Source organism: Ovis aries, chromosome 4 (genome assembly GCF_016772045.2).
Source record: "Ovis aries strain OAR_USU_Benz2616 breed Rambouillet chromosome 4, ARS-UI_Ramb_v3.0, whole genome shotgun sequence".
NCBI classification, from domain to species: Eukaryota; Metazoa; Chordata; class Mammalia; order Artiodactyla; family Bovidae; genus Ovis; species Ovis aries.
This window is the reverse complement of record NC_056057.1, coordinates 49001412-49015200: the sequence shown is the minus strand read 5'-3', so window position 1 is coordinate 49015200 and position 13789 is coordinate 49001412.

Below are 13789 nucleotides of genomic sequence, written 5' to 3'. Positions count from 1 at the left end.
GTGCTAAGGGGAAGAAACCAATACATCTCCTTCTTGTGAGTTGGAATTGGTAGAATCTTTCTGGAAATTATTTCACAATAATGATCAAGTGCTTTGTCTTTGGTAAGTTAACACTGGTAATAAAAATGCCTCCTGAAAGCTAATGACTCAAAAATGAAAGTTTATTTCTTCTACACATAATAAACACTAGATAGGAGAACAGATGCTGCCAGCTTTGCCCTCTTTAATAAGTGAAATCTAAGTTTGTGTGGGACATCTCTCCATCTGACCAGCTAGTAACAGGGGAAACATGGAATGTTTTCTAGGACCAGGTCAGAAAGTGGCACACTTCACTTCTGCTCAAATTCTATTAGCCACCATTCAGTGTGACCATGGGCTTCCCAGATGGCTCAATGGTAAAGAATCTACCTCCCAATGCAGGAGACATGGTTTCTATCCCTAAGTCAGAAAAATCCCTGGTGAAGGAAACGGCAGCCAGCTCCAGTATTCTTGCTCGGAAATCTCATGTACAGAGGATTCAGGGGTGGAGGGTGGGGAGTGGGGTGAGCTACAGTCCATCGGGGTCACAAAGAGTTGGACACAACTTAGCGATTTGGTATGACCATATCCTATTTTAAGAGAGACTGAGAAATGTGGTCTGTGTGCCCAGAAAGGAAACAATGTCAACTGTTAGGTGGCTAGTCATTTCAGCAAGAAGTTTTTAAAATACAAACACATTTTTAACTTGGTAATCTAGGAATCTGTCTTAAGGAAATATTCAGAAGTTTAGTTCTGCAGCAAATCTAATAATGGTCTGCCCAAATCCATTTTTCCTTTTTTTCTTAGTAATAACAACTGTATATGTGTGTGTGTGGTGCATATGTGTGTGTGTGTATATTTTTTTTTAATTTTTTTTGCTATCACATGGTCATCCAGAAAAGGCTGTCTTTTTCAGTCCCTATGATGACCACACATAGTACACGACTAAGATCCAGCTGGTGAAATTGATGTGATGGTGACTAAATTGAATTCCTAAAAGAGAGCCTGTGGTGCACACTTCCTTGGCTGTTTGGACTCTTTCTCCATCCTTCTGTCCATAATGCAGATGTGAAACCTATACTCTAGATGTCTATCAGAATGAAGACCATTTCTTCCAAAGATGACAGAATGATGAACTGTAAGAACCCAAGAGTCTCTGGGATTTAAAGAGCATAACCTCCATAAAAATAAGTTTTCTCATGTTCAAACTAGTTATTTGGCTCTGTTATCCACAGGCAAATCTAATCCTAATTGATAGATTCCAGGACTGTAATCTTTTGTTTTCTGCTTTCCCATATGTAGTATAATTCCAGTTTGTTAAAATATGTTTATTGTAATTCATTTGCAAAGATTTTTATATAATCATGTGAGGGATTGGAAATGTGAGCTGTCTTCTTAAAGCTGCAAGCATTGTCTTTGAAAGACTGAGATTTCAATTCACTTTTAAGGAAAACTGTTACTTTGTTTTACAAATGATCACCTAAGAGGGCCCTTTGTGTTGTTGTTCAGTCCGCTAAATCATGTCGGATTCTTTGCAACCCCATGAACTGCAGCTCGGCTTCCCTGTCCTTCACTACCTCCCTGAGTTTGCTCAAACTCATGTCCGTTGAGCCAGTGATGCCATCCAACCATCTCATCATCGGTCTTCTGTTGTCCCCTTCTCCTCCCACCTTCAATCTTTCCCAGCATCAGGGTCTTTTCCAAAGAGTCTTCACATCAAGTGGCCAAAGTATTAGAGCTTCAGCATCAGTCCTTTCAATGACTATTCAGGGTTGATTTCCTTTAGGATTGATTGGTTTGATCTCCTTGCTGTCCAAGGGACTCTCAAGAGTCTTCTCTAGCACCAAATTTGAAAGCATTAAGGGGCACAGAAAAAGACACCCTCTCACTCGCATTATTTGTGTGAACATAATTAAATGCTCTAGTCAGAGCAGGAGTTTTGTTGCATACAATTGGACCAATGTCTCCAAAGCTCTCTTTGAAGTTTGGAATTGTTGTTACTGTGGTTTTTACATGAGGAAAAGTTTTGGGTTAGGAAAGGAGGAAGAGAGATGTTTCCAGGGTGGAATGAATGGAGACAGGGCTGTGTCTGCAATGTGACTGGATCCTGGGCAGAGTGACATGTGTAGGTGGCTCCTTTGAGCTGGCCTGTTGAAAATGAGGAGAAAGCAGAAAAGGTGAAAGAGATGATTTTGTGAGGACTTTGGAGATGATAGGGTGGTCTCTGATAGTGTGAGTCTGGGGAAAAGGGTTCAGACTGAAGGAATATGTGGAAATTTCCATAGGAAAGAAGCTTCAGATCCTTATAATCTGCTGCCTGCTAGCATCTCTACGCAGATGGCCTAGAAGTCCACCACCCACATGACTGCCCAAATCTCTTACCTGTGCACAGGTGTTAACTCCTTGACTTTCTCCTCCCCCGAGTTCTGATCCTCCTTCCCCTGACATATTTTCAAGTACCCAATCCATTTCATCCCACTGACACTTTTTAATGTCTCCTTTTTAGACCTCTAATCGCCTGAGGGAATTTAAGCAACAACTCCTTGATTCCCCCTACCTCCAGTTTTGTCCTGTTAGAATTAATTCACTTTCTATATTTCAGACAGAATCATTTTATTTAAAATTTTTTGATCAATAATAGGAGAAAATTCTTTGGAGAAGGTGTATTTTATTTTTCAGGAAAACCTCAGATAATGAGAAAACATTGCCAAAACATATTTAAATTCTTTAATTGATGGATGCACCATTATCCTTAATTACCCTCGTATTGAGTTACAATGAATACTCTGCTCTCCAGTGCATCAAATCAATATTATAAAAATGATTTCAAGGCTTAATTTTTAATCTCCTTGTGTTTTGTGCCAGCCCTTAAAGGTTATTGCCTTCATTTCTGCCAACTTAATCTTTTCACTAACACTGAAATGCATTACTCAGATCAGCCCTTTAAAATCTTTGAATATATGGCAGACAGCCACTCATATTATTCTGAACACATTTTGTAGATTTGAATGCAGTTCCCACTGGAGTCATTTAATGAAACTCTCATTGAGGCTGCTGAAATCTGAAGGGTGTCTGTTTGTGTGGAATTAAGCATTTTTTTAAAAATCCTTGTAGGCTTCATCAGTAATATGAAGCCAACTGGCCTATTCCTGTGCCATAAAATCATCTTAAAAGACCCTTGCCTTATTTGCCCCCTAATGTTGGACTGCCTTGTTTCAGTCCACCTGGTGCTTCTTTTCTCCTGATATCCGGGGTTACTGACTGCTTGACTCGTTTCCTGTTTAAAGCTCCTCAGACTCAGTGCATCGGTCCTGACCCTATATTGACTTGGCTTCTTTCCTCCTCCACACTTCACATGCATCCATCCTGTTTGCATTTGTCTGCTTCTGGCCACCAGGCAAATGAGTTCCCTGCTCCAGTCCAGTCCAGTGGCTGGTCCCAGCACAGACTCAGAGAAACCTAGGTCCCTGTGAAGTCATTGCCTGTCACAGCTGCCATCCAGGAATAGTTTATATCTAAGATCTGACTCAGTGGACGTGAGACTGAGTGAACTCTGGGAGTTGGTGATGGACAGGGAGGCCTGGCGTGCTGCAATTCATGGGGTCGCAAAGAGTCGGACACGACTGAGCGACTGAACTGAACTGAAGATCTTTTTCTGCCCTAAAAGTCCTTAATGTTATTATCTATAAGAAGTTATATGTACATAACTTCATTATTCTGACCCCTGAATTCAAAGTTTTTAAAGAAGCTCCTAATTTCTTCTATAAATCTTTATCGAATATCTACGACTTACATCTTGGTCTAAGGGCTCTCCCAGCTTTTCCTGGCTTCTTCCCTCCTTCCTTTCATGCAAGCACTTCTCTTGATAAATCCTTTGGATGTTTAATTCCATTATGGCATCCTTTTATTATTGTCAATTTTTGTTTCATGTATTTTGAAGCTCTTATATTAAGCATACATGTATTTGATTATTTTTTCTTCCTAATGAATGACACTTTCATATAATGAAATGTCCCTCTTCATATCTAATAATCTTATAGTATAAAAATCTACTTTGATATTAGTATACCTTATGCTTACTGTGCATGGTTTGTCTTCTCCCATTCATTTAGTTTCAACATATCTAGGTCTTTATATTTAAAGTGCATCTTTTATAGACAGCAAATAGTTGGATCGTACATTTTTGTACATTCTAACAATTTCTGCCTTATAGTTGGAGTGTTTGCTCAATATCACTCAACATAATTATTGATATGATTGAGTTGGGTCTATTGGTTTATTATTAGCTTTGTTTTCATCTCTATTTTCTGTTCTGTTCTTGTTTTCCAGTCTTTTTTGAATTATTAGAATAATTTTTGAATTCCATTTTAATTTCCCTATGGCTTTTTGTGATACTCCTCTGCATTATATATTTAATGATTTCTTTTAGAAATAGCAATATACATTTTTAATTTTTAAAAATTTGTCCAGTCTGCTGATAGTTAATATTGAACCACTTATATAATAAATATACAAATCTTACAATCATATTCCCACCCCAGCCCCTTATGCCATAGCTATTGTACTACATCTACATACTTTAAACTCTACAACACTTTTTGTTTGTTTTAAACAGTTATTGTATAATAAGGGGATTAAAAATAAAGTGTATACCAAATAGTTCAGCATTTATCCAAATAGTTACTATTTCTGATGTTCTCCATTCTTTTCTTAGGCTCTGAGACTTTATATAACACCATTTTCCTGCGGCCTGAAGGACTTTGTTAAGTGTTCCTTATAATGCAGGTCAGCTTGCAACAAATTCTCTTATTTTTGTTTTATTTGAAAATTTCTTCACTTCCAGTTTTAGAGGGTATTTTCACTGGATGTAGAATTCTGGGTTTTCAGGGCTTTTTTTGTTTTCTTGTTGTTTATTAATTTTCTTTCAGACGCTCTTTAAAGATACTCCACGTTCATCTGTTCTCCATAATTTTTCCTGGTTATCAGCCTTGAGATACTCTCAATCACATTGCTTTTCTGTAAAAGGAGATAAAAATAGTATAAAATAGTATAAAAATAGTAAAAAAAAAAAAAAAAGTATAGTAGTTTTATCTCCTTTTACAGAAAAACTAATTGACTTTATCAACTTCATTTTGCCAAAGATTTGGCAGAGATGTGAAGGCAATTTTTAGTTCTTTACCTTTTTCTGTCTACCTAGCTCTGGTAAATAAAGGGTTATTTAGAAATAAGGGACTTATTAAACCCAAATGTCTCTGACTTGACCTTGAATGAATTATCTCTACCCCACCTGGGAAAAAGAAAGAAAGAATCTCCTTTTCTAGCCTCAGGATATATGTTCCCTGAATGACTCTTTTGGAACTGAGATGAGAGAGAAATGTTTTCTTTGATGGCAGGCTTTTATTCCCAGGTGTATGGGAAAGCTGGTATTGTGCATGGCAGACCTGGAGCTGGAATTAAGCCTCTAATTAGCACTCTTTCCAGAAGCACTGTCATCTCTATACCCAGATGAGAAGGGAAAGAGGTAACAAAGCGTTTTTTGTGTGAAGAGGAGATTAACTTTTGAGAAAACAAAACTAAAAAATAAAATGAAAGAAACAAAACAGACTATGGTTCTGCCCTTTTAAACTTACCCACCCGTCTTGACCTGAGAAAAACAGCGTAGGGTTCAACCGTATTTATCTTTGGTTTTCTTTAAGAGATTTTTGAAGGGAATATGTCCTGTTCCAACATGCAAAGGTGCTTTGGGCTATTAAGTTGTGCCATAGAGTATGGTCCAGACTACAGGCTTTAGAGTCTGTGCTGAGTGCTGTGACTATGAATTGAATACAAGTATGAGTGTTATGTGGGGTGATTCAAAAGTAGAAAGTGATTTACATTGTTCTACACATAAGTAGGGCTTTCCTGGAGACTCAGACAGTAAAGAATCTGCCTGCAATGCAAAAGACCGATATACGATCCCTGGGTTGCAAAGATCCCCTGGAGAAAAAAAATGACTACTTACTCCAGTATTATGGCCTGGAGAATTCCATGGACAGAGGAACCTGGTGGGCTACAGTCTATGGGGCTCCAAAGATTGGAACATGACTGAGCAACTAATACACACACACACATACACACACACACACACACAAGTAACATATAAGAAATTCTCTGGAAATCATCTAAGTTGGTTGCAGATAAGGAGGTAATTTTATGTGTTAAATACAAGGTTGGAGCTAAGGAAATAGCCAGAGGAAAATTCTCTGTAAAACTTAGATGAAAATTATCTCTCAAAACAGGAGAATACAGAGAAAATGGATAGGGTGTGCCCTTCAGCATATGCAGTAGGTGGGCTCCCGTCTCCACATTCCAGCCCAGTTGAGGATGTCAGACAGTGCAGGCTTATAGCTGTCACATGGTTATCATGCCACAGTTAAACCCAAGTGACTGGACAAATATCGCTAGCAAGTCATCTCAAGATGGCACATCCTTGTGGATAATTTTCAGTTTGATGATCCTTCAGGAGTTCCCATGTGCCCAAGAATCCTGACCTCTATTGAAATGTCCTGACATTTGTAGATGGTACATTCGTTTCCTTCCCTGAAACTAAGTGGGTGAGTGAAATCTATAGTTAGCTGTACCTGTCTCATCGCTTTACTTTTGTTATCAAGTTTAGAAAGACGGTGCGTGCATGCTAAGTTGCTTCAGTCTTGTCCGACTTTGTGTCACTCTATGGACCATAGCCCATCAGGCTCCTCTGTCCTTGGGATTCTCCAGGCAAGAAACTGGAGTGTGTTGCTATGCCCTCCTCCAGGGGATCTTCCAGACCCAGGGATTGAACCCATGTCTCTTATGTCTCCTGCACTGGCAGACAAATTCTTTACCACTGGCTCCACCTGGGAAGCCCCATGAAGGATGGTATTAAAAGGAAATGGCACTTAAGCCACTTGGAAAAGCCAAATGCCTTTGCCTTTATCATTTGTTTGCCTCTGTCCAGCCTTTGGGTAAAATTGTCTGCTACCCAGGCAATTGATCAATGTTGTTTAGGATTTAGGAATTCAAGTCTGACCACAATCTCATCCCTATTGAGATTGTCAGAGTTTTCTTTTTTATTTGTTTCACTTTCTCAGGTGCACTACTTTTCCCTGGCACACACGCTTTTCCCCACACATACTTTTGCAACTGTCAACTCAGAGGCCCTTTGGTGTATGAACCTCCAGTTATTATCATTTAGGTGCTAATGATCCCTAAATATTGATAGGTAATAAAAATTAAAACTAGGAAACACAGAAGTAAAAAAACAGAGCATTTACCATCATGAATTGTTTTTTAATTCTCAATTGAAATATAATTGACATGTAACATTGTGTTTGTCTTAGGTGTATAGCATAACAATTTGATGTATGTATATATTGTGAAATGATTACTGCTATAAGTTTAGTTAACATGCATCACCACACGCAGTTACAAATTTTGTTTTCTTGTGATGTAATATATATTAAGATCTACTTAAATTCACTGTCTTAGCAACTTTCAAACATACCATACAGTATTGAAGTATTATTAACTATAGTAACCATTATGCTACATCCCCAGGACTCATATATCTATCTGAAGTTCTTATTCTAATAGAAAAGCCAAAGTCATATTCATTCATTCATATCCTCCCTCCCTCCCTCTCCCTCCTCTCTTTCCTCCCTCCTCCCCCCTCCCTCTCTCCATCTCTCCTTCCCTCTCCCCCCTTTCTCCCTCCTCCCCCCTCCCTCTCTCCATCTCTCCTTCCCTCTCTCCCCTCTTTCCTCCCCCCTCCCTCTCTCCCTCTCTCCCTCTCTCTCCCCCTTCTCTTTCCTCCCTCCCTCTCTCCCTCTCTCCCTCCGCCCCCTCATTCTTCCCCTTCTCCTTCTCCTCTTCATCCACCTCTTTCCTTTCTTTCCCCCTCCCTCCTCCTCTTTCTCCTCCTCTTCTCCTTCCTTTTCTTCCTGCTTTGACTCACCTCCATCTGGTTTAATCTTAGACTACCCTATTCTGATTCTTAACCTAAGGTACTTGGAGGCTGGTGTAGATACCAAGTATTTTTTGCACCCAGTTTCAAGGACCTTTGGTCACCATTAGACCATGACCTATCCTAGTCCCAGAGACCTGAAAGTGGACCTCCCCCCTCTCTAACCAAGTTCTCCTCTTCTATAAATCTCAGTCCTTGAACAACTGGTCTAAACTGTGTGCTAAACCTTTAAAACTGAACTTTAAAAGTCATTTAAAAGTTCATTATTATTAACATTTAAAATTAACTTTCTAAATTACTGACTTGCTTTGCATTATTAATTGATTTGTTTTATTTAATACATGCATATGGTACAAAACTCACAAGGTATGAAAAGGCTTATGTTAATAGTCAAAAATATGTCTCCTTTACAGAACTGACTCCCAGCTACTGAGTTTTCCTCCCTAGAGTCAAAACCTCTTACCAACTTCTTCAGTTTTCTTTTAGAGACATTCTTTGCTTATGTGAGTATATATGTATATGTGTGCATTCTTCAAATTTATTTTTAATTATATAAGCAATACATGAACACTATTTCCTTTTACAAATTAAGACAATACAGCCTAGGCTTAGATGCCTTTTGATCATCTCACCAACTCAGTCTCTTCCCAAATGTTGCCACTGTGAGTAATCCAACATCCATATAGTAAAAATACTACCAAAATGTTTCCCTGCACTTACTGTAAATATACATATCTACAGAAAATGTATAGCTTTGTTTTACTGTTTTAAACAAAAAGACATATCATGAGAATCATTGTATGATTTGCTTTGGTCAAATCTTTAAAGCACTCAACTCTGATAATAAAACCTCTTCTCTATTGTCTGGATTTTTTTTTAATTTATTTTTTATGGAAGAATAATTGCTTTACAGAGTTTTGTTGTTTTCTGTCAAACCTCAACAAGAATCAACCATAGTATACATATGTCCCCTCCCTTTTGAACCTCCCTCCCATCTCCCCCCCCCATCCCATCCATCTAGGTTAATACAGAGCCCCTGTTTGAGTTTCCTCAGACATACAGCAAATTCCCATTGGCTATCTATTTTACATATGGTAATGTAAGTTTCTATTATATCTCACCCTCTCCTCACCTCTCCCCACGTGCATAAGTCTATTCTCTATGTCTGTTTCTCCACCGCTGCCATGTAGATAAATTCTTCAGTACCATTTTTGTAGATTCTCTATGCTACTGCTGCTAAGTCGCTTCAGTTGTGTCCGACTCTGTGCGACCCCAGAGACAGCAGCCCACTAGGCTCCCCTGTCCCTGGGATTCTCCAGGCAAGAACACTGGAGTGGGTTGCCATTTCCTTCTCCAGTGCATGAAAGTGAAAAGTGAAAGTGAAGTCGCTCAGTCATGTCCGACTCGTCGCGACCCCATGGACTGCAGCCTACCAGGCTTCTCCGTCCATGGGATTTTCCAGGCAAGAGTACTGGAGTGGGGTGTCATTGCCTTCTCCGAGATTCTCTATATGTGCGTTAGAATATGATATTTATCTTTCTCTTTCTGACTCACTTCACTCTGTATAATAGGTTCTAGGTTCATCCACCTCATCAGAACTGACTCAAATGTGTTCCTTTTTATGGCTGGATAATATTCCATTGTGTATATGTATCACAACTTCTTTATCCATTCATCTGTCCATGGACATCTAGGTTGCTTCCATATCCTAGCTATTGTAAATAGTACTACAATGAACAGTGGGATACATGTGTTTTTTTCAACCCTGGTTTCCTCAGGGAATGGGAATTGCTGGGTCCTATGGTGGTTTTATTCCTAGTTTTTAAAGGAATCTCCATACCATCTTCCATAGTGGCTGATGGCCATTCTGACCAGTGTGAGGTGATATCTCATCATGGTTTTGATTTGCATTTCTCTTATAATGAGCGATGTTAAGCATCTTTTCATGTGTTTGTTAGCCATCTGTATGTCTTCTTTGGAGAAATGTCTGTTTAGGTCTTTTCCCCACTTTTTAATTGGGTTGTTTGTTTTCTGGCATAGTATGAACTGCTTGTATATTTTGGAAATAAATCCTTTGTCAGTTGTTTCATTTGCTATTATTTTCTCCCATTCCAAGGGTTGTATTTTCACCTTGCTTATAGTTTCCTTTACTGTGCAAAAGCTTTTAAGTTTAATCAGGTCCCACTTGTTTACTTTTGTTTTTATTTCCCTTACTCTAGGAGGTGAGTCATAGAGGATCTTGCTTTGATTTATGTCATCGAGTGTTCTGCCTGTGTTTTCTGCTAAGAGTTTTATAGTTTCTGGTCTTACATTTAGGTCTTTAATCCATTTTCAGTACCTTTGAGTATGGTGTTAGGAAGTGTTCTAATTTCTTCTTTTATGTAGCTGTCCAGTTTTCCCAGCACCATTTATTGAAGAGACTGTCTTTGCCCTATTGTGTATTCTTGCCTCCTTTGTCAAAAATAAGGTACCCATAGGTGCATGGGTTTATTTCTGGGCTTTCTATCTTGTTTTATTGGTCTATATTTCTGTTTTTGTGCCAGTACCATACTGTCTTGATGACTGTAGCTTTGTAGTATAATCTGAAGTCAGGAAGGTTGATTCCTTGAGCTCCATTCTTCTTTCTCAAGATTGCTTTGGCTATCCAGGGTTCTTTCATTTTCCGTATGAATTGTGCAATTTTTTTGTTCTAGTTCTGTGAAAAATGCCATTGGTAATTTGATAGGGGTCACTTTGAACCTGTAGATTGCATTTGGTAGTAGTCATTTTCACACTATTGATTCTTCCTATCCAGGAACACAGAATATCTCTCTATCTGTTTATGACATCTTTGCTTCCTTTCATCATTGTCTTATAATTTTCTGTGTACAGTTCTTTTGTCTCCTTAGGTAAGTTTATTCCTAGATTCTTAATTCTTCTTGTTGGAATGGTGAATGGGATTGATTTCTTAATTTCTCTTCATGATTTTTCATTGTTAGTATATAGAAATGCAAGTGATTTCTGTGTATTGATTTCATATCCTGCAACTTTGCTAAATTCACTGATTAGCTCTAGTAATTTTCTGATACTATCTTTAGGGTTTTATATGTACAGTATCATGTCATCTGCAAACAGAGTTTACTTCTTTTCTGATCTGGATTTCTTTTATTTCTTTTTCTTCTCTGATTGCTGTAGCTAGGACTTCCAGAACTATGTTGAATAATAGTGGTGAAAGTGGACATCCTTGTCTTGTTCCTGATCTTTGGGGGAATGATTTCAGTTTCTCACCATTGAGAATAATGTTTGTTGAAGGTGTCCTTGGTTTTTCTAAAAGCCAGGAGTTGCTTTTATTTCCTCTTTACCCCAGGACTGACTGCCTGTTTGCACATCCACACAGTTTCTTGTTTCTTCTCAGAGAGAGCCCTGGGAGCTAAAAGGGTCTGAGTTCAAATTGGTGATGTGCATCTCATGGTCTCTCTGATGGCTCATCTTGCAGGTTTTCCCTGGAAAGTAGTGACCTCTCAGAGTCCTTTTATCATGGAATAAAGCTTGACTAGACACTAACAAAGCAGTTGTCCTCTCACCTGGTCATTAGCTGGAGAGTTCAAAGCCAGGAAAAAGTATCATTCAGGGTAGCTTCCCCTCTACCCGCTCCGTGAACAAAAAGGGTGGGAGTTGGGGGGTTAATAGTGCCACCACTGTGACAGGAACTCTTGACATAACAGAGAGAAAAGGTAAAATCTGATCCATGTAAATGATCAGATTCCACACAGAGTCAGTTACTTGACAGTAATGATCATGTCACTTTGACAAGCTTCTTTACACTACTGATCATACAGTCTTCTGGAGGAAAGATGCTGCCTCTGAGAAATGATCACAGCTTTGCCACAGATTCATATGACCACAAGGTGACTTATACATTTTACAATAAGAGTATCTGAGTATTTCAAGGAACTGGGAGCTCACAAGTTTAAAAAACCACCTACTGCATTGTGAGGCAGCTTAATTGGCCCAGTTCTTTTTTTAAAAAACTTTGGATCCTATTATGACCTCTTTGCAACACTGGATAAATTTAATCCTTCTTACTAATGATCAGAACCAATTTTTCAAACAGAAAAAATCTAGCTAATCTGAGAAAGCCTGTACTTATCTAGAATATGACCAGGCCTCCAAGGGAGCTTGTGTGCATGCCAAGTTGCTTTAGACATGTCTGACTTTTTACAACCCTGTGGACTATAACCTGCCAGGCTCTTCTGTCCATGGGATTCTCCAGGCAAGAATACTGAAGTGGGTTACCATTTCCTTCTCCACCAAGTGAGCTTATTTTTACCTAAATTCTGTCCAAAAGAATGTAAAAGGGCCATTTTCTTTTTCTCATTAACCAACTTCTTACCAATGTGATCATTTTTGCTTATCATAAAGTTCTTCATTTGAAGCGAGATTTTTGGGTTAAATCTACTTTTATTTTGTTACAGTTTCTATAGAAATGGTGATCAAAGTTCTCCTTGGGTTATATTGCATGTTAGCCAAAGCAGGGATTCAAGAAATAACTAGTCATGACCTGCCCTTCCTTTTCCACATTTACTGTTATCATTGCTCATTCTCATTGCACTCATTTAATCCCATCAGATTTATGGTTGATGAACCAGAGTTATGAAATATTATCTCACATTCTTCCTCAATATAGCCATTAGTATAGTCAGAAGGGTTGCCTGTTTCATGCTTTTGCTTGATATATAAAATGTTTACATTTATCATGCCTAAAATAGATGTGGCCATAATCTGTATTTATCATATAAGCTAAAAAATCATATAAGCAAGACAAAATATTGGGTTCTGCTCTTACAATGAAATGTATATTTCCCTTTATGTGGCAAGGTCTTTGATCAAGAATGTGAATAAAGTGATACTTTATACAAGAATGTCATGTGGCTAACTTTAGGGTGCTAAACACTCATTTAAGATGTTTCTCTGGTTCTTGTCCCAAGCCATTTTTGCTTGACTGTGAACTGGGTGAATTTTGACTCATTTTGAGCTCATTTTGGCAAAATGCCAGTGGTTTGTTTCTCTTAGCTATACAGATAGTTCTAGTAGCCTGCTTATCTTCAGCCAGGTTGTCTTGAATGATTGCCGACTTGAAGATGGTTTCAGACTTGTCAGCATGCTTCTAGGGGAGGGTTGGGCAAGAAATATTTCGGTCATTCTTTTGTGCTTTAGAGTAAACTTTGTCCTTGCCTCTCTCCTTTGTAGCTCTTCCTGAAGTTCCCTAAAGGTTCAGAGGACTTTAGAGGGAAGATCCCTTAGCCTAAGCCTAATTGAGTCTGTATCTTTTCTTCAAAGCCATCAAAAAGTTGGTCCTAAGCTTCTAGTCTACCTCTTCCCTTCTCCTGAAATTCAGTTGAGATTCATAAATATAATTTATAATATTCATGAAGGCTGTTTGCAAAGGTTGGGGAGAGGAAAAGGCAGACACTTCTCCTATGGTCCTGCCTCACTCATTCCCGTATTGCCCCACCTTCCTCTGCATTCTCCCTTCCTGGTGTCTTGTACAAGGCAAGAGTTCAATAAATATGTACCAACAAACTACTCCCTCACTTGATCTCCCCCAACCACCATCCAAAGTCAGTCCTTTCCTCAAGGTTGAGAGGGAAGCAGTTCTGGATAGGCTTAGAGGGTTTGTGTGCATGCTCAGTTGCTCAGTTGTGTACGACTCTTTTTGACCCTGTGGACTGTAGACCCCCCACTCCCAGGCTCCTCTGTTCATAGGATTTTCCAGGCAAGAATACTGGAGTGGGTTGGCATTCTCTACCC